The following is a 20,899-nucleotide window of genomic DNA, read 5'->3' as shown; positions in this document are numbered from 1 at the left end:
GCTTTAACCGGACACGACGCTGCTTTCGCCGCCTCCGCGCTCCAACACTCCACCGCGCTGCTTTACCGCCCGCGGTGCCGCACTGCTGCGCGCGCTCTGCCCCCGCCGCGTGTGTTCGCGGGCAGCTGATGGTTGTAAATCTTAATGAAATGCGACATGAGAGCGCGCGCGCCGCTCCGGACGGTTCGGGCTGGTTGTTCCAGGAGCAGAGGAGGTGGTCGTGCCGTGTCCGTGCTGCTGTCATGCGGACTGCCTCTGCTGTTTGTGAGTGTGTGTGTGAGTGTGTGTGTCAGCAGGGAGCCGCTCTCGGGCTCTGCTGACTGCTCCTTTATGGGCGTGCACGTGTGGGCTTGTGCGCGTGCCTCCATCCATCTACCTGTATCTCTCTGTTTCTCCTTTAACTCCACATCTCCACCTCTTCTGATGCAACCTTTAACTTTTTATCCCAGGAATAATCATCCTTACAGACCAAACTGAGGGACACAGGATGAAAGTTTGTAGGATGTTGCTCCCAAGTCACTTTATTCTCAACTAAGGAAAATTTTTCAGCATGTTTCCTCTCCTAAAGTGAGTAAAAGAGGCTTTAACTTCAGAAAATGTGATCAACAGTGTAACAAAGTGTGCCCACGTCCTCACTCCCTCTCCATCGAGCTTCATTTGGAGGGTTGGGATTAAATGGGACAGTGCTGCATTATTTAAGGACACAGTAAATGTAATTTTAATCAGTTCTCGTTGCTCAAATTGCAGCAACTGGCATCTTAAATTGTATCATTTCTGCAGGAACGACTCCCTGAGTCGATTTTGTTAGCAAACTCTGCATTTCAGTGTGTTTAGCCGTGTTGTTGTGGATGTCTGTGAGCGTTTCTAAATGGCTCGATGCTAACAAGATTTGGAGGAACGCTATCACCAGAGGCCTTTTCCTCTCACAAACAAACAGTTTTATGGATTTAAAGCTGATAATATGAGGAATGAAGAGGTTTGATTTAAAAACTCAGTGTTTTTCTGATGCTGTTTCACAGACTCAGGATTCCAGAGGCTCTTAGCAGCAGCTAGCTTGATTAGCGGTGCTCAACTTGTTTTGATGTTGGGATAACTCATGAATTCATCCTTCTTTTAGCTCCTAAAATGACTCGTAGACTCTCTTTAGACCATCTTTTGGTACGGTAAAGGCTTGACAGGGTATTTCTCAAGGTTGCTTCAGTGGCTAGTTAACAGCTTCAAATTAGCAGCATGCTAACTGGCTAAATAGAGCCTTGCTTTGTCTTGTAGAAAGATCATTCCTTCATACACTTCAGTAACCAGAACTCCTTTTGCAGCATATGTAGTTTCTACGATGGCTGGTGGGTGTCAGACGATTTGCAAAAGCTACAACACGAATGCAAAAGCGATAGCACAACGGAAGTAACACTACAACAGAAGTCAAAAGAGGTCAGTTATCCTAGCATACATCTGTGATACTTATAGCTTCGTATGGGTCTCACTTTTTGATATCCTTCACAGTATTTATATTTTTTTTATTTACCAGAAAAAAATGTTATCTTACATTTAGCTTTATGAATCAATAATGTTAGCATTAACGCTATATTTATCACAGCTAAAGGTAAAACTAAGGTGGTTTGTGCAGTGATTGGATGTTGGTCCAGGCTCTGGTTTCCTTCGATGGTTGCCAGCTATGCCAAAGTGTTTGTTTTTTTAAGAGGGGGTGATGTTAGTAAATGGATGTTGATGTGAGTTAGAATCCAGACAGGGTGAGCAGGTGGAGGTTGTCCTGTGGCTTTGACCCTTTAGAAACTTTCTGTTCTGCTTCATTTGGATTGGTTTGATACTTGATGTCATCAGGTGGACTCTGATGCTTCTGTAGAGACTGAATCTGTTGTGTGTGTGTTAAACAACATTTTCAGTTAAAGTCTTAAGCCAAACAAAGAGCCCGTGTCAGGTCTTTCAGCGAGGCTCAAACTTAGCACCCTAACCTTTTGTTTTACAACTTCTCCTCCAGCAGATTGTTCAGTTTGCTTTTCATCGTCTCGTGTTGCTCCTTCACTGCTCTGAGGGGTGAGGAGGTTAATTGGCCGAGCGATGGGTCTGCTGTCCGAGTGGACACAAGTAGACGAGCGTGATCACTTTTCTTTTTAAAGACATTTTTCCTTTTTAAACCGTCTGACCTTCCAGACGCAACAGCAGCCTGTGGGTCAGACTCCTTCTGTCAAAAACAGAGGGGAACCCCAGTCCACGTGTCAGAAATCAACTGTTTGGAGACTTCTTTTTAACTTCAGATGTTTTTGTTTCAGACCCCAACACCTTTTCTCGTACCTTTTACGTCTGCTCTTTGAGACTGTGTCTCTAACAATCACTGTAGATTATATGGACGTAGTCTCTGTGACGTCCTCTGTTTGTGTCTGATCAGCAGGGGCCTCAAAGGAGATACTGACTCAACCTCAAACCTTTGAGTTAGGATGAGGTAAAGGGGCGGGGCTTGTCAGCTACAGGTTGACCAGCTGTCCATCAAGCCAGCCACGCCCTTATATGGGCAGACTCATAAGTTTAATAACTTTAAACCAGGCTGTAAACATGTTTGTTTCTAGGGCTGGGACAATGTGTTTTTCTCCTGATTCAAGTCTTTTGAGATTTTTGTGGTGCCGATTTCAATTTAATTTGCGTTTCTTTGATATTTCCAATTTTATGTGATTTTTAGTTTGAGTTATTTTTTAGGATTTATTTAGGGAATCTGACTCCTCAACTTTTTCTGCCCCAGTGACAAAGACTTAAATAATGTCCAAAATAAAATAAAAAATAATAAAAATAAAATAAAACAAATAAAAATAAAATAAAAATTTGACAAAATAAAAAAAGATTTTTGAACCAAAACGGACAATTTAAAATTGTTAAACAAAAATCCTGATACTTAAAAATCCTTTTTTCCCTCCCACTCCTATTTATTCCTGTTTTTGAACGAGTGTGTATGTAGTTTCTTGTGTCTCTACAACCAGCCTCTAGTGGACACTTGAGGAACAGCAGTTTTTAGTACTTCTGCATTTGCTTCAAATTTTCACTTTATCACAGGGCGAAAAATGGGATTCTTTAAATTTTTTAAGCAAGCCTCAAGTAACCTCAAATTGCGTACCTTCATCTTGAGTTATATGTGGATGCACCTAGCCACAAAATTCAGCCCCTTGTGAAACAGTGCGAGTGCAGTGTTTCCACCCTGATACGTGCTCCACAGCGCCCCCTAGCTAGAGGAAAACAGCCAGACAACCTGCTTGGAGCTACAGGTCTAATTTTTTTTGTCCATCCTGCCAAGATATGAAAAAAAGTCTCTTACGACCATAGTCAATTCTCAATGGGAAGTTTAGAAATTTGAGTTAAATGTCGGATTTTGAAGATTTTTGGCTGTATGTTTTAGTTTACTACTTCTACGATTTTTATAATATCAACTCCAAAATCGCCCTGTGTATATTACACACATTGACGCTGAAAAGCTATTTACGGATTTGTTGTAACTCAATGGGCGTGGCCCCAAGTGGACACTCAAGGAAGTGCAGTTTCTTAAATGACCTTTTTTTAACACCTGTTATCACAGTTTGATCTATACTTAAACAAACAGAAAACAGACAATTTTTCATCATAGCTGTTGGTTTTAGAGATGCACCAATCCAATGTTTCTGGTCTCAATACTGATACCTGGGCTTTGGGTATTGGCTGATACCAATGCTAAATCATAGCCCACATGCCTTAATGTGGGATAAGACTGGAACTGACTTGGGTAAAAGGCAAAATATTCGTTTATGAAATTACTGGAGCTAATATTTATTCAAATAATAAACTATTTAAATGTTTACCAGCAGTTGGTAAAAACAAAGCTTCAATACCTAATCCAGTTTAGAGGGGCTGGATCGGGTTGGTACCCGATACCTGGATTAGCATCACTGCATCCCTAGTTGGTTATATCATATTTCTGGTCTGTCCTGCCCACTTTGGTTCGTCATTAACACTCTTTTAGCGCCATTTTTAATGAAAGCTGTAAAAAGCTTGTATACTCTTCAAGAAACATAGAACAGACCATACGCTGCTAAAACGAGAGCTATATTTCCATATAGAGGTGGTGGGGACCAAAAACAGAGCTCAAACTAAGAGAACGTTGGGTTTGTGATCATCTGGTTGACACAAACACAAATCTAAATGTTCCTCTGACTCGTTTTAATTTTCTTTAATGTATTTTTAAAGTATATTTATTTCCAGATTCCTCATTTTCAGACACTGAATCGACTTTGTCAGAGTCTTTAGAAACAGAGCCGCCTGGAGAGTTTCACTTTGAAAAACAAAGAACAGAGTTAAACCTGCAGAAAGGAAAGAAATATGCAGCCATCAGCCAGTCTTAAAAGCTTTCTCCATCTCCCTTTGATTTTCTGCTGTGTCTCTTTATATAACCATCAATTATATAACTTAAATAGACACCAACACCTGCAGTTTTTATGCTCCTGATTGAAGTATGAAATCAAAGCCAGATGAAATTAGCTCTGGAAGAAATCACATTTTTCGTGCATATGCAGAGCTTTAATGCTCATTTCATACATTTGATTGGTTTGAAATTGTCCCGGATCATGAGATGCTCCGGTTTATTCTGGGTGACTTGGAGGGTCTCTGTCTGCAGATTTCCACTGAACCAGACTCCTGAAAGACCAGGACACGTGCTGAGTTGTTGCTGCGATGTTAAATCATGAACATGGACTCCAGCTGCTTCTGTCAGAACAGATTTGATTCCTTCCAGGACGCCGTAGTTTGAAGAATCCTTGCAGACGTGTAGCGTCTGTGTTTAGACTAAATAAGCGAGCCTTGTCTGCGTCCTGTCGCTTCATTTCAGCACTTAAGAGAAGTCATCTCCTCTCTACAGGTGGGAATCAAACCCCCGGCTGCCGCTAATGCTGCTCCATTAGCTCCCCGCGCCGCCAGTGGGGGTGTCGAGCAAGAAAAGACATGAACTGAGTCATGCAGGCTGTTTGGAAGCGCTGCTGAAGGAGTTGACTCAGCAGCGTTGTTGCTCCGGTCCCGGAGGAGGGAGGTTGTTGCCTGGAAACCTGGGAGCAGATTCTGACCTGACTCCTGCTCTGTGGGACGGAGTCAGGCTGTGGGTCTGTCTGCGGCGCTGGGGGGTGAGGGGTGTCAGAGCGTTTTAATGACATTACTCTCAGGGACTCATTAGTCCTGGAACTTAAGGTGCATCATTGGTTCGGCTGATAACGGGCGACTTCTCTGGTGACCAGGATCCTTACCCGCTTTGTTGATCTTGTGGTTTTCTTCTAGCAATTGTGGAAATTGTCTCAATCTTGTTGATGTTGTTGCTTGGTTACAGATCATTTGGTGAGGGTTCATCCTCTGAGGAGCAGAATTTAGATTCTTTTTTAGGGAGCGCAGGGTCGAGGCGTGAAGGTCGCCTTGAAACGTTAAGCATTGTTATTATTATGATTATCAATCTGCGCCTTTAACCCCAAATTGCACCCCTTCATCTTGAGTTATACATCCATGCACCAAGCCACAAAATTCAGCCCTATGGGAAATAGTGTGACTGCAGTGTTTCCGTCCTTATACGTGCTCCACAGCGCCCCCTAGCCACTGAAAAATCTGCCAGACTACCTGCTTGGAGCTACAGGTCTGAAATTTTTTATGTGTAACCATCCTGCCAAGACATCAAAAAAAGTCTCTCACGACCATAGTCAGTTCTGAACAGGAAGTTCAGGAATTTGAGTTGAATGTCGGATTTTGACAATTTTTGGCCTTATTTTTCAACTAACTACTTCTCCAATTTTTGTAATATCAACTCCAAAATTGCCTAGTGTATACTACACACTTCAAGGCTGAAAATCTATTCTCAGATATTTTGTAACTCATTGGGTGTGGCCACAAACGGCCTCCAAAGTTGATGATTTTTTCGCCAAAATGAAAACCTCAATAGGGCTCATATACAAATCTGGAACTAAACTCACACACATGTTCTGTGTCTCAGCCTGAGTGCATCTCTATGCTTTTTTTTATGCTTAAAGCGCCACCTATTGGACACAAGTCATATTTATTCTCATATCTCATTCTCACCTGTATCATTAAACATTGTATCTTTGTCATAGCCTCAGTTTTCCTGTTTGAATTTTTTATTTTTTATTGTTCCGATGTGAGTTTTTTGCCTAAAGTTCCGGTGGTGTGAGATTTTTTTTATTACAAAAACTATGATTTAATGCTTTTCCTCTGGGAACCATGAACAAATTATGAATTTCATCTCTTCTAACGACCCTAAAAGTTGTTTCTGAGGATCATTTAAGCTTTCTCCTGATGACTAAGCTTCAAAATTTCAGGCTCATTAAATTTATAGGGATCATCCTCAGGGGAGCAGGAATAAGGATGACTGTAATGAACACTCTTTTATTCCAGATTAGGAGAAAGTTTTGAGTGATGTTTGTTTTGCATACTGTCTTCTCTCAATGTCAAACCTTGAGGTGTGGATGTTATCCTCTGGGGAGCATGGACACTTCCTTTGTGTTTAGAGGTTTTGATTGATGGTTGAGCTTAAGGTTGAGGATTGAGAATTCTTATGTTGACTTTTGTTCAGCTTGTGTGCCTAAGTGGTGTTTTTGTCTTACTGGTGGTGGTCAAAGAAGGAATATTCAGTGGTGGTTGTCTTAAGGGTTCATCTTTTGGGGAGCAGGAAGAGAATCTGTGAACTTGATGATAAAGTCTTCCAGGTTCAGTACAAAAACTTTCTGCATACGTGATGTTTTCTCCTGGAACTTGTGGAAACAGTTGTTTAAATCTATGGGCTCATCCTGTGGGGAGCAGGAATGACACTGACCTTCCTGGCGATGCCTCTGTTACACACTTTGTTTAAAGACTTTGCCTGTTTATTCATGTAAGATTAAATTTGTGTTGTTTTTCTGTGATAGTTGCACAGCCATTAGGCCGGTCAGATATACATGAGTGTGTCATCTGTGGAACAAGAACGTGATGCATAACTTTTCATGACCTTTTTTTTAAAATGCTTTTTGTAGCTTGAGTTACACATTGATGCACCAAGCCACAAAATTCAATCCTTTGTGAAATAGTGTGACTGTAGTGTATCCGTCCTGATACTGCTCCACAGCGCCCCCTAGATAGTGAAAAACAGCCAGGCAACCTGCTTGGAGCTACAGGTCTGAAATTTTTTGTGCATAACCATCCTGTGAAGACATAAAAAAAAGTCTCTTGCGACCATAGTCAGTTCTGAACAGGAAGTTCAGAAATTTGAGTTGAATGTCAGATTTTGATGATTTTTGCCTGTGTGTTTTAACTTACTACTTCTACAATTTTTACAAGATCAACTCCAAAATTGCCTTGTGTATACCACACACATTGAAGCTGAAAAGCTATTTAGGGATTTGTTGTAACTCAATAGGTGTGGCCACAAACGACCTCCGAAGTTGACGATTTTTATGCTTTTAAATTATTGGTTTTTATCGTGTGTATGTGAGTATTTTTCCTGATGTTGTGGTGGTGTGAGAGTTTTTTTCACAAAAACAATGTGTGAACAGGCTGACCTAGAGTTTAGATCTAGGTGGTCCAATAGGAAAGATTCTCCATTTCAGGGTCAAAGGATGTTAAAGTCGGCTTAAAGGATCCATCCCCTGGGGAGCACGGAGGGTATAAAACTTTAACACCTCATGTTGGTGGTGTAGTTTCATTGAGCCTGATATGTTGTTTCATATGTTAAAATTTCCAAAACATAATCATGAGAAACATGAAGATAGATCCTCTGGAGACCATGAAACTTTCAAAATCACTGGTTTGAGGTTTTAAGGTGAGACAAAAACCCAAAAAATTCTCAACTTTTTTTCAAATTTGTGCAAATCAGAAAGTAAGACTTGTTCAAAAACTGAGATTTTCCTCTCCTGGCTTTGATTTCAGCTCTCAAACTCCCTGCTGTCCTCAAACACAGAGAGAGCTGCATTGTTACAGGAATAGTACACCTGTAAGACTTCTCACTTTTCTTTAAAAGTGCTTTGTAAACGCAACGCTGAGCTCAAAGCGGACGATTCTTGATACATTCAGGTCGAGGAAGCTTCAAAAAGTGAAATTGGAGCAGGAAGAAAAAGGCAACACTCCAATTTTTAAAATATCTGCTGCTCAAATCACATGCTGAGGTGCAGAGAGTGTCAAAAAAAGCTGAAAGGCAAGCTGAAATGTACAAGTTTCATCTTGCATTTGGAAATATGATACATTATTTAACTTAAAGAGGGGTTATTCTGCTTCTCATAGTGTAAAAGTTGATCTAATGTGCACAAAATCTTCCAACGTAAGGATGTCTGATCTGGTTCATGACCTGTTACACCCTCAAAACGAATAGCTCTGCCCACTACAGGCCTCCAGAGAGCTGACCAATCAGAGTGAAGGGGGCCTAGAGGGCATGGTGTCTTAAAGAGACAGCAGCTAAACAAAGTGTGTCAGACTAAGGCTGAAATACGAGTTTTTAAAACACCAGAAAGAGACAAAAAAGGATTTTTTTGAGCTGTCAACTAAAACAGCACATCACCCCCTCTTTAAGCTTAATTTCTCCACAACCCATAAGAATCCTCTTTCTCTTCCTCTCCCTTTCTGTTGAGGAGCACGGTACAGTCGAGCTTCCTGCTGATGAATCACTTTGATTGACTGTTTTCATTTCCGAGTCCGGTCCGAGTTTATTTCCAGTTCCTGACACCACCTTTTGTTCCTCGACTCCATCTCGCCTGTTCCTGTGAAAACGAAGAAGAGTTTAAATTTCACACCTCGATGTATAAAAAAAAACCTCGAGCATTCGGCGGAAGGAGGAGCTGTCGGTGCTGACTCACGCCTCTCAGCGAGCGCTGACGTCACATCCAGGAGAGGAGCGACGTCTGCAGCTGAAAGAAAACCTGCGAGTCGACGATCAGCAGGTTTACAGCCCTGATTCATCTTCGCCAAAGTCGTCATTAAAGCGCACTATCACCTCCATTTTGATTAGCAGCTCCAACAAAATGGCTCTGAGCTGTAAAAGAGTCAAACGGACGACTGAGTGCTTTGGGTATTTGATTGTGCCCAGGAGTGACAGCACTTTGGAGCAGGACTCCCTCAACCTTTCTTTTGGCTCCCGTACCGAGGAGGTTAATCTCATGTCATCCCCCGTCAGTAGACCAGTGTGAAGCAGAAAATAATGCGTCCACACGAGCGTGAAATCCCTAAAAAGCCTGTCAGACTCCGCTGAGACTCCTGCTTTCTATTTTCTAGCTGAAAAATGTCTGGCCTTGGCTCAGAAAGAAAACACTCTCCATCTCTCCGTGTCACCTCAGACTCTGCTGACCGAGCGCTTCGGTTGTAATTTCGCCGTAAAGTTCAGAGGAACTCTCAGGACTAGTTTCTTTCCTGACTCTGTGACAGACCCGCTGATCAGCTGGAGCAGGTCCAGGATAAAAACTCAGACTCCTGAGACTTTACCGGCTGTTTGCAGACAGGTTATCACCACAGAGAGACTGAAAATCAACACTCATAGACTGATACCACAGCAAAACTAGGGGCTCAGATTTTCTTTCTTAAAGAGGGGCTGTTGTTTTTTAGCTACTGGCTCCTCCTCTTTGGCTCAGTGCCAGCAGCAGCACACACCCACAGCCTCCGACCGCGACAACATGAACGCAGTCACTATCCCAGCAACCATCCTTAACATCATGTTTCTACGTAATGAGCCGTGCACCTGACTTAGCATGTTAGCACAAGCTAATCACGGGTATTTGACACATGCCTGGTTAGCAGAAAGCTAACTCACGTAGCTCTTTGTCCCCTGCTGCTCTCCAAGCTCCTGAAAGTCCAGACAAGCTTCACCTTCGTTTAGGAAAAAGCTTTATCTGTTTGGTGTTTCGTTTCGCTTTGGTTGTTTTTTCTGTCTCTGTGCTACGTCTGCTATCGTAGCTGCTCTGATTAGCTTCTTCCACTCACTAATCAACATGCAAAGTCACTTACACACTGGGCGTGCTGTGATTAACCACGCTTACTCTCTGCCCAGAAACATCCTGATACAACCAAAACATCAACATCCAGGCAGAGGAGGGGGTCGAGGCAGACTCAGACACTGACACATGCAGTGTCATTCATTAAAAACATCCTTCCTCTACAGTGTGTGCTGATAGAGAAATTATCTCTTCAGTTTAAAATCCTGTCCTGAACCAGGCTGTAAACATGTTGATTTCTGCTGTTAATCCATAGACTGTATAGAACATACAGTCTCTGTGATGTCACCCATCTGTTTTTGGAGCAGAGTTTTGAGGACAATCGTTGTCAGATTTCATATTTGAGAATCTGACTCATCCTAACTTCCATTCCAGGATTTAAAGGGATCAAAGGAGTTCCAGAATGTTGCCCTAAATGTCTCTGAAGACAGGGAGCAACATTCCGGAATGTTAAAACATAGACATAGACTCTGTGACATCACTTATCCATGATAGAGACATGATCTATTCAGACTGAAATCATTTTAACCAAGCTGTGTGGAGTTCCGCTCTAAAGATAGGCTTTTTTGAATGGGTGTGTATGTGGTTTCTGCTGTTTCTGCAGACAGCCTCTAGTGGACGCTAGAGGAACTGCAACTTTTAAACACTACAGGCTTTACATTTTAAAGAGCCGTGGTTGCTGCCTGGGTTTTTGGTTTTGAGCTCCACAGCTGCACAGAAATTGCACATTGCTGACCTTAAACATACTTTTTTGATAAGTGGCTCCTTCAACCTTTAAAAAAATACTATTAAAATAAAGAATTTTTATTTTTTTTAGAGAGTGTATTGATGATTAAAGACACCAACACAAAAAAATATACATATTTTATAATAATTATGTTACAATTAAGATTTTGTTGAAGGTCATATTCTTCAAATCTTGCAATAAACTTTCTTTTTTTTAATTTTCAAATATTTTTTTGAACTTTGCAAATTTTGCAAAGTTTTTAGAATCTCTTTTTTAAAAAAAAAAAAAAAAAGAAAAATAGGATTTTTTATTTTTACAATTTTTTTGAAAATTTAGCAAATTTTTTCAAATTACATTTTTTGAAATTTTTTGCAAGTTCATGAAATTATAGGATTTTTTTTTGCTAATTTTACACATTAGATAAAATTCATTTTTTTGTTGAAATTTTTTTTTTTAATTGGAAACTTTTGCAACTGACTTAAGTTTCATAAATTTTGCAAATTTGTGAAATATATGAAATTACAAATTTTATATATTTTTTAGATATCTTAAACTTTTTCGAAAACATAAAATAAGACAAGACATCACATCTACAATTTTATAAACACAAAAAACTTTTCCTTTGAATAACCATTCACTAGTTTTTTTTTACTATAGAGAGAATTTTGTTTTCATTTTTTGTCTTTATTGTGAAGATAAAGTAGATTTTGTGGCTCCTGAATGATTTTAATCCAGGTGAGCTGAGGAAAAATGGCTCCTATGAAAGAAAAGGCTACAGTCCCCTGATGTAGGGTTATTTTTTGTTTTTTCTTCTTGCTGTAAATCTTCCTCCAGAGGACTTCATAAAGAGATCTTCTATTGAGACGTCTCTTCAGTTTCGGAGGGCTGGACTGAAAACTGCTGGAGATAATAAAGTGTTTGTGGCAGGGACTCTTCCTGGTAATGAGCGCAGAGCAAACAGAGCAAACTGAGGCTGTAGAGCTCATTACTCTCTGCTGAGCTCTGAAACCGTCCTTGGCAGATCCAGTCCCCCTCTCTGCTCCTCCAGTTTCCTCAGACTGAGCGGGCGAGGCATGATGCAGCAAAATGCTAACCGCCCTGCGCTATACTGTATCTGTGTGTGTATCTGTGTGTGTGTGTGTGTGTGTGTGATCAGTGTGTATGTAGAGGGCTGTGGGCGGATGATCAGGGCTTATTGTGTCTGCTCAGCTCGGATCCTATACACACCGAGCAGCTTTACTGCAGCACGGGGAGAGACAGGCTCGTATAAACAGGCTGCAGCGCTCCAACTGTGGCTTCTAGTGTGTGAGTGTGTGTGTGTGTGTGTGTGTGTGTGTGTGTGTGTGTGTGTGTGTGTGTGTGTGTGTGTGTGTGTGAAATGGAGAGAGAGATTAATCAGAGTTTTGTGTTCTGCGGTATTTTGTGGGTTTCAAACACCCCCGGAAGAACAGACCAACCAGAAGGTGCTCAGATGTGTGCGCGCCTGTGCGAGTGGGTTGGTGTGTGTGTGTGTGTGTGTGTGTGTTTGTATCAGTGTGTGTTTAAATGCGTCGGGACATAATTGGCTGAGCAGGATGGCAACAGTCAGGCCTTGAAATTAACACCCGCCAACCCTCCACATGCAGGTAGCAGTGAAGCGTGGCGGTGGTGGCGGCGGCAGCGGCGAGCGTCGCTGCAGGACGACTGCTCTGAATCAGAGTCTAAATATTCCCTCAGTCTGTTCTTACAGGAACACTCAGCTGTGACTGGTTAAACAACGGCTCTGCTGCTCTGAGGCTGCGTCTCTGTGGCGCTGAGGTCTAAGGTGGAGTCATGCGTGAAATGTCACCTCTGGTTTCAGCTTGTAACCGGCCATCGATGCCGAGTATCGATCTCTGAAGGAAGCGAGTTAGTCGGCCGACGGAGAGATATCTGACGGGGAACGGGGCCTGAGGGCAGGAGGAGTGCACATCAAGCTACAAATATCAATAACTTTATCATTTCTAATTAAATTCATTGATTTGATTGATTTATTTTCCAGTTTGTAGCTGTAGAGTGACTCTCTGACTCTTCCTTCAGTCCTGCTTGAGTCATATTTAATATTAAAGAGGGGGTACGCTGCTGGATATAAAGTAACAATCCTGGATGTTCAGACTGAGCATGTGCAGATTTTAAAACCTCTACGTGTTCATATGTCTTGAAATCCAAGGATCTCAAACACCAAGGTCTGCCCGTAGCTCCACCCCTGACAGGCCCCTAGAGGACTGACCAATCAGAGAGGAGGTGGTTTGTGGAGCAGGGGGTCCTTAAAGAGACAGTAGCTAAAATAAAGACTGAATCAAGTGCTATCCAAAACTCCAGTGAGAGAAATAAAGAAACTGTATTCAGCTGTAAACATGTAAAAAGATACTATAGGGGCACCAGAGGGACAAAATGATTACTTTTCAAAGAATACAATACCCCCTCTTTAAATGTGCGGTCTTGTAACCACAAATCCTTCATTATTGTAACTTTGAGGGAGTTTGTTGTCGCATTAGATTAGAAAAAATCAATGGATAATAATTTTCATGGGCTGTTTATTGTGTAAAAAGTACTACAGGAGCAGAAGAGGGTCAAATAAATACTTTAAAAAAAAGTTCAATACCCCTCTTTAAATGTGCGGTCTTGTGAGGCTGAATCCTTTATAATGGTATCTTTGTAGGAGTTTGTTTTTGCATTAGATTAGAAAAATTCTATTTTTGATGATCTGTTAGTCATGTTAAAAGTACTACAGAAGCAAAAGAGGAACAAAATAAATACCTAAAAAAGGCACAATACCCCCTCTTTAAGTGTGGTCTCGTCACGCTTATTCCCTTACTATGGTAACTTTGTAGGAGTTTTGTTTTTGCATTAGATTAGAAAAATTCAACAGATAAAGACTTTTATGAGCTGTAAACCATGTTAAGATACTACAGGGGCACCAAAGGGAACAAAATGAGTACTTAAAAAAAGCACAATACCCCTCTTTAAATGTGCGGTCTTGCAACACTGAATCCTTTTTTATGGTCCCTTTGTAGGAGTTTTGATTTTGCATCATATTAGAAAAATTCAACAGATGCTGCAGGGCACAAGAGGGACAAAATGGACCTTTTAAAAACAAGCACAGTACCCCCTCTTTAAATGTGCGGTCTTTTAATGTTAAATCCGTTATTTTGGTAACTTTGTATGAGTTTTGTTTTTGCATCAGATCAGAAAATTCAATAGATGAGGATTTTTTTGTGTTGTAAATCATGTAAAGATACAACAGGGGCACCAGAGGGACAAAATAAATACTTTTTGAAAAAAGCACAATACCCCCTCTTAACATGTGAAGTTTTGTTACCCTGAATCTTTTTTTCATGGGATCTTTGTTGGAGTTTATTTTTGCATTATATTAGAAAAATTCAATAGATAATGATTTTTATGAGCGGTAAATCATGTAAAGATACTACAGGGGCACCAGTAGGACAAAATTAATACTTTTAGGCAAAAAGCACCATACCCCTCTTTAAATGTGTAGCCGTGTAATGGGGAATCCTTTATTTTGGTGTTTTTTTAGGACTTTTGTTGCATAAGATTAGAAAAAATCCATGGATACGAGTTTTTATGAGCTGTTTATTGTATAAAAAGTACTACAGGAGCACAAGAGGGACAAAATAAACACTAAAAAAAAGCTCAATACCCCTCTTTAAATGTGTGGTCTTGTAATGCCAAATTCTTTAAGGTGACTCAGTAGGAGTTTGTTTTTGCATTGACCAGAAAATTCAATTCGTAAGAATTTGTTATGAGCTGTTAATCATGATAAAAATACTACAGAGGCACCAGAGGGACAAAATAAATACTTTTTAAAAAAGACACAATACCCCCTCTTTAAATGTGTGGGTCTTGTAATGCTAGACCCCTTATTATTGTATAGTTCTAGGAGTTTTGTTTTTGAATCAGATTAGACAAATTCAATGGATAAGAACTTTTTATGAGCTGTTTTTCATGTTCAAAGTACTACAGGGGCACCAGAGGGTCAAAATAAATACTTTAAAAAACCACAATACCCCCTCTTTAAATGTGCGCCAAATCCTTTATTATGGTAACTTTGTAGGATTTTGTTTTTGCATTAGATTAGACAAACTCAACGGATAAGGATTCTTATGAGCTGTAAATCATGTAAAAAGTACTACAGGGGCACCAGAGGGACAAAATAAAGGATAAGAAGAGCACCATACCCCCTCTTTAAGTTTAGTTTGAAAGTGTTTTTGATATTTCAGATCAAATTAGTTGAATTATTTCCATTTGCTGTGTTATTAACAGTCCAGTCAGCAACAACAGAAGTGACCATGTATGACTCACAGCCTGCTGACACGTGATTGGTTGATATTACTCAGACTCTAAACTGGAACTTGAAGTCAGCACATTTCTCATACCAAACTCTGCTGCCTACATGTAGGATTACCAAGCATCTGTTTGGACTCACTGTGAGCAGCTTTTACTTCTTTAATTTTCACTTTCAGACCTAAAATAGTCTGAAAACCTCCCATTCTGGTCAAACGCAGTCATCTGAGCAGAGCTCCTGTTGCGTAGGATCGCCAACATGGCCGCCTGAGGCTGTTACATCACCTGGAAGCCCTTTTAAAGAAATGACGGAGCATGATCTGCTGCAGATGGTCGCTGCTGCACAAATGTTTCCACTCCTCCTCACTTTCTTTCTCTGACAGGTGTGAGAGCCCGGCAGAGATGTGTCTTTATTTGTTTGGTGCATTCAGTGGAATATTTAGTGACTAAGGCGGCACATTAGTCATCTGGACTCTTTAATATCTGCAGCCTCAAAACAAAACCAGCAAAAAGGGACAGAAGGTCACGCAAGCATCCGTTAAAAGATGTTCCAACACGGCTAATGAACGCTGCTTTAACGTCACGAGCTGCTAATTTTAGGATCCAGGTATTGTGCGACCTACTTTTAAGTTTGTACTACCTGCCCAGGAACTGAACCAGGATCAGCTGGCCGCGCCTTCAAACGCCGACAGGAAACGTTTCCAAAACCCAAACGGAGAAAATCAGGTCACAAACAGGAGGGAAATCACTCACTGAAGCTGTTTCTGTCTCTGAAAGTTAGCCTCGTAGCTGCACAAAGGCTGTGCTCGCTTTGTTTTTGGCATTAACCCTTTAGCGCCCAGCGTAGCTTAGCATCAGCGCTATTATTTACATCTCTGTTTACAGTTGGTGGTAGATTTGAAACCAGGTAATAGAGATTTTTTGTTCTTTTTGCATAAAAATCATCATCCAACATGTTTATCATGTCTCATCATGTCTAAAATACATGAAAAAGCGCTAAAAACAAAAACCTTTAGAAAAAATAAAGCACAGGGACTTGAAGCACTTCCTACACTGACATAAACATCATCATATTGTCATTAGTTTTTCTCTATTCTGAAGTTTTAACTCTGTAAAAACAGTTTTCTTCACTTTTTATTAATGACCGTGTTTTTTTACCAAGGGGAAACATCCGGTCTGGAAAAATGAAGCCTGGAAGTGCTAAAAGTTACAGTTTATGGAGACCAGAAACCACGTACACGCCCAGACCAAAAAACAGACTTTACCGCTTTAAAAACATTTTTAAAGCCCGGTTCATAAAACAGCTTGGGTCTGAAAAGCTAATTTTGCTATTGGAGGTGGATTTTTTCTAACTCAGAGGTTTGAAAGATATTAGGATCACAAGTTTGTTCAATCAGAGACACAGCTCAGCTCATGTGACAAATGCACTGCAAAAAACTGAAAATGAAAAAAATTCATGAAAGTAGAAAAATGTCTTAATATAAGTAACTTTTTTGTCTTCCATTGGCAATTTTTTTTTATTTGTTACAAAGTAAAAAGTAAAAGTAAAAATGACTTAAAAATGAGACATTTTTCTGGACTGCTCGGGTGAATGTGGCTCAGATTAAGTCTAAAAAATCATTTTCTACTGAAAATAAGACAAAAACACTTGATAAGATTTCATTTTTTGCTCTGTAGCGTCATATCCATAATTGGCTTCATTACTCTGCATCAGGGACAGACGAGCAACATCACAGAAACTCCATCCATATTTTATACAGTTTATGTTTTTTACATGAAATAAGTGTGTTCATTAGTATTTAACACACTGAGAAATTTAAATCCACTATTTTAAATAGTTTATTTTGATGTTAACGTTGTCTTTCTGTAAGTTTTGCTTTCTTATTCATTCTTTTTTTATTTATTTATTTATTTATTTATTTTTAATTAAGTTAGTTGAAGGTAACAAAAGCAAGTTATGTGAAGACTCAATGTTTATTTCCTGTGGTTCCAAAGGATTTTTTTACATTTACAAGTTTGAGAGATACAGCTGTGCAACTTCTGTATTCTGAAATATATGTGGTGGTGATGGAGAATTTTTTATTATTATTTATTATTATTATTATTATTATTATTATTATTATTATTATTGTATTATTTATTTTATTGTATTTTATTTTATTTTATTTTATTTATTTATTTATCTATTTATTTATTTATTTATTTATTTATTTATTTATTTATTGTGGGGGCGGCGAAAAAAAAAGTCAAAACACATTTTTTAAAACTGGGATATAGGGTTATATGTAGGGTCAAACAAGAATACTACAAAAAAATTGCACTGTAGCTTGTATGAAAGTGAGAATAAAAAATAAAAATTAAATTCAAGATTCTAAATTATCACCATGTTTTCCAACCTTCTAACCAATCACAGCGCTGTGTTTAACACTTTCCAGTAGCATTATTTAAATTATATGAAGAGGTCAAAGCCATCTTCTCATGTAGCCAGGTATCTGGGAATCCTTATATATTTTCATACGACAGTGTTACGTCACTAGAAACGATTTTTTCTGAAAACTCCGGCCAAAGTGAAGATTTTGAAAAACTCTGGTTTGATGGCTCATGTAGACGCCAGGAAACAGATTTTATTTGGGGGTTTTACGTCTGAAAAACACTGCCCCCTACTGGTTTGGCATGCTTCAAGCTGCACTCCTTGGTGGATTAGCTCGGTTACATGTAGACTTAAGCATTTTTAAAAGTAAGTTAGTAGCTGATCTGCCCCCAGCAGAGAAAGGAAGAAGAAAACAGAGAAAACACACAAAGTGCTGAATTTCAGGGACCTAAGAACTGAGCCATGGGGAACTCCAAACACATCTCCGCCTTTTACCGCCGTACCAAAGTAAAGCCAAACAAACTTTTACTGGTGCAGTCATCTGGAGTCGTCTCGCCACATTTACTGATAAAAACAAAACATCCAGCTGCTCCTGTTGTAAGAGGACAGAGACGACCACAGCAGAGTTTAGACTTTTCCTCATCTTTTAATTTTATTCAGAGCTGTGTGTAAACTCTCTGAGATGATGACCTCCAGCATTTCACCCACAATTACGGGGAGTAACAACCAGCATCTGAAGGGTTAATTGGGGAGAGGGTGCCAATTAACCACTTCCTGTTCCTCCCTGTAATTAGGGACACAGTTTCTGGAAAATTACCGTGATGCTTTGTTTAATTTCTGGGGAATAATCAGGAATCTGTGACCCGTGAAACCAAACGTTAACGAGCGCTCAGATCGACTCTGACGTGATGATTTAGTCATTATTCAGAAGTGAACATGAATAAAATAACGATGCAGACGCCCGGATTCAGCAGATCCTTCCAGTCTGTGCTGGTTTTGCTCTCAGACCAGTTCCTCAGAGACCCCCACGGATCAATCTGGATCTATTTTCTGCGCCGTTAAAAACAGCTCTGCTTTCTCACCTGGAGTAAACCGACTTCTCAGCTCGGAAATAAACCTGAGATCCACACATACGATGTGACGCTGAGGTGCATGTGATGTGAGTGTGTGAACCGTGTGTGTGTGTGTGTGTGTGTGTGTGTGGTTTAATCTAAGTGTGTATTCCCTGCAGAGCTTTTTGCTCTGAAGCTCTCCAGCTGGTAAACGGCTCTCAGCTCGTTTTACTCGTGACAGAAATGCGACTGAATGACGCTTCAGGTGAAATATGTCAGCTCCTGAAGCGTTTCCTGCGCCGCCGCCACCGCCATCAATTCATACGAGTGAATAAATCACAAAGGAGAGTTTAGTTCACTTGTTTCTGACGGGGAGGATAAAAGGTTGACTTCTCATACGACAGGAATGTGTTTTCTCAGGTCACCGTGAAGTAAAGACTGAACGGAAACAAAACATTTCCAATAAGCTCAGAGATTACCAGCAGCTGGACCTCTTCTCTCTAATCCAGTTACTCTCTGCTGCTCCGGACTTCCTGCAATATATTTTTAATAACTGCACAAGCAAACAGACAAATTGTGCTCTCCAGAATACATTAGGAAGAAATGACTGAGGACAGTTTGAAGCTGAACTGACACTTTAACAAACAGAACAGGGTTCCCCCCCTTGGTGGATAAACAAGACACACACTTAAAGAGGGGGTATTTGTTGTTTTTTGTCTTTATTTTGTACCTCTGGTGCTCCTGTAGTATCTCTACCTGATTTATAACCCCAGATAAATCTTTATTTTTCCCTCCCTGTTGTTTTAGAAAACACTTATTTCGGCCTCTCTGATATGTGCTGTCTCTTTAAGGCTCCCCACTCCACAAACCCCTTCACTCTGATTGGCCAGCCCTATGAAGGCCTGTCAGGGGTGGAGCTATGGGCCCCTTCAACTTGTTATGGACCAATTAAGAGATTATTATGTGATGGTATCAAGCAGATCTCAGGCAGACCTTGGCAGATGTTGGGCAAATCTTGGAAGTTACGTCAGGCAGATGAACGTAGACCCCGGGTAGATGTACTGCAGATCTCAGGCCAATGTCGGGCAGTTGTTGGGCAAATCTCGCCATAATTAAAGCAGATCTAGGGAAGTTATCAGGAAGTTATCAGGTTTGGTAAGAGTGGGGCAGTTGTTGGGTAGATGTTAGGTAGATGTTGGGCAGTTGTTGGGTAGATGTTGGGTACATGTTGGGTACATGTTGGGCAGATGTTTGGTTGATGTTGAGCAGTTGTTGGGCAGTTGTTGGGTAGATGTTGGGCAGTTGTTGGGTAGATGTTATGCAGTTGTTGGGTAGATGTTAGGTAGATGTTGGGCAGTTGTTGGGTAGATGTTGGGTAGATGTTGGGTAGATGTTGGGCAGTTGTTGGGAAGATGTTGGGTAGATGTTGGGCAGTTGCTGGGAAGATGTTGGGTAGTTGTTGGGTAGATGTAGAGTAGATGTACAGCAGTTATTGGGTAGTTGTTGGGTAGATGTTCGGTAGATGTTAAGAAGTTGTTGGGTAGATGTTGAGTAGATGTACTGCAGTTGTTGAGTAGATGGTGGGCAGTTTTTCAGCAGATGTTGGCTAGTTGTTGGCCAGATGTTGGGTAGATGTTTATCAGTTGTTGAGTAGATGCTGGGCAATTGATGAGTAGTTGTTGGGTAGATGTTGGGTAGATGTTGGGTAGATGTTGGGTAGATGTTGGGTAGTTGTTGGGTAGATGTTGGGTAGATGTTGGGTAGATGTTGGGTAGATGTTGGGCAGTTGTTGGGAAGATGTTGGGCAGTTGTTGGGAAGATGTTGGGTAGATGTTGGGTACTTGTTGGGTAGATGTTGGGTACTTGTTGGGTAGATGTTGGGTAGATGTTGGGTAGATGTTGGGTAGTTGTTGGGTAGATGTAGAGTAGATGTACAGCAGTTGTTGGGTAGTAGTTGGGCAGTTGTTGGGTAGATGTTAAGAAGTTGTTGGGTAGATGTTGGGTAGATGTACTGCAGTTGTTGAGTAGATGGTGGGCAGTTTTTTAGCAGATGTTGGCTAGTTGTTGGCTAGATGTTGGGTAGATGTTTATCAGTTGTTGGGTAGATGCTGGGCAATTGATGAGTAGTTGTTGGGTAGATTTTGGGCAGTTGTTGGATAGATGTTCGGTAGATGTAGGGCAGTTGTCGGGTAGATTTTGGGTAGATGTAGGGCAGTTGTTGGGTAGATATTTTGGGCAGTTGTCAGGCAAATGTCAGGCAGTTGTAAGGTAGATAGTGGGTTGATGTAGGGTAGATGTAGGGCAGTTGTTGGGTAGTTGATGGGTAGATGTCAGGGATTTGTGAGGTAGAGAATGGATACAGGTTGAATAAATGTATGGCAGTTGTTGGGTAGATGTTGGGCAGATGTTGGGTAGTTTTTGGCTAGATGTTGGGGAGTTGTCAGGCAAATCTCAG

General features: G+C 40.6%; 1 protein-coding gene across 6 annotated transcripts in view; it reads left to right on the top strand.

Moving 5' to 3' along the window:
* Positions 1-20,899, top strand: part of LOC141798930 (IQ motif and SEC7 domain-containing protein 1-like) — a 194,098-nt gene that overhangs the window by 116,663 nt on the left and 56,536 nt on the right. The gene's annotated exons all lie outside the window — the stretch shown is intronic.

This window comes from Halichoeres trimaculatus, unplaced genomic scaffold (assembly GCF_033239565.1).
Source record: "Halichoeres trimaculatus isolate MK-OKI-2021-1 unplaced genomic scaffold, fHalTri1.1 fHalTri1_scaffold_11, whole genome shotgun sequence".
Classification (NCBI taxonomy): Eukaryota; Metazoa; Chordata; class Actinopteri; order Labriformes; family Labridae; genus Halichoeres; species Halichoeres trimaculatus.
Note: the sequence above shows the minus strand (reverse complement) of the source record. Positions and strands in the feature narration are given on the sequence as shown.